At 49.9% G+C, this 581-nt stretch overlaps 1 protein-coding gene across 1 annotated transcript in view; it reads left to right on the forward strand.

The window, feature by feature from the left end:
* The window catches only part of clcn2c (chloride channel 2c), a 90579-nt gene that overhangs the window by 76755 nt on the left and 13243 nt on the right, over window positions 1-581 (forward strand). The window lies entirely within an intron of this gene.

Here is a 581-nt window from a genome sequence, read left to right on the forward strand (position 1 = left end):
CCACCATCACTGCTGCTGCAGCCATGTACTGGGCTGTGGGAGTGTGGAAGCTATTTTTTCCGTTCTGTGTCTCACCCTCTCCCCCGTCCTCACCCTCTCCCCCGTCCTCACCCTCTCCCCCGTCCTCACCCTCTCCCCCGTCCTCACCCTCTCCCCCGTCCTCACCCTCTCCCCCGTCCTCACCCTCTCCCCCAGTCAATATTTTCTTTAAATGTGGATGATGACCTCAGGCCACTGAGGTCATGGACTGGTCACAAAGAGGGTGCCGGCTCCACTGCTTTGACCACTAGGGTAAAGAAATGTCCTCCAATTTCTAGCTATGATCAGCTAGCACTTAGCATACGTACCCATGAAACTATTTATTTTTGTTTTTTATTTAATTTATTTTTACCTGTCCCTTGGTTTAACACCATAAATCCAGGTACGTCTACCATCGACCACATCCTTACAACATTAGGGCACACACACACACACACATACGTATATATAGATGGTGGATTGAAACAGAGCTAGGCTAATTCTGTCCCCCGGTGAAACCACAGTGTCCTCCTGTGAAGGGAACACTCCGACAGATCACATTA

Source organism: Cynoglossus semilaevis, chromosome 4 (assembly GCF_000523025.1).
Source record: "Cynoglossus semilaevis isolate Cse_v1.0 chromosome 4, Cse_v1.0, whole genome shotgun sequence".
In the NCBI taxonomy this organism is placed as follows: domain Eukaryota; kingdom Metazoa; phylum Chordata; class Actinopteri; order Pleuronectiformes; family Cynoglossidae; genus Cynoglossus; species Cynoglossus semilaevis.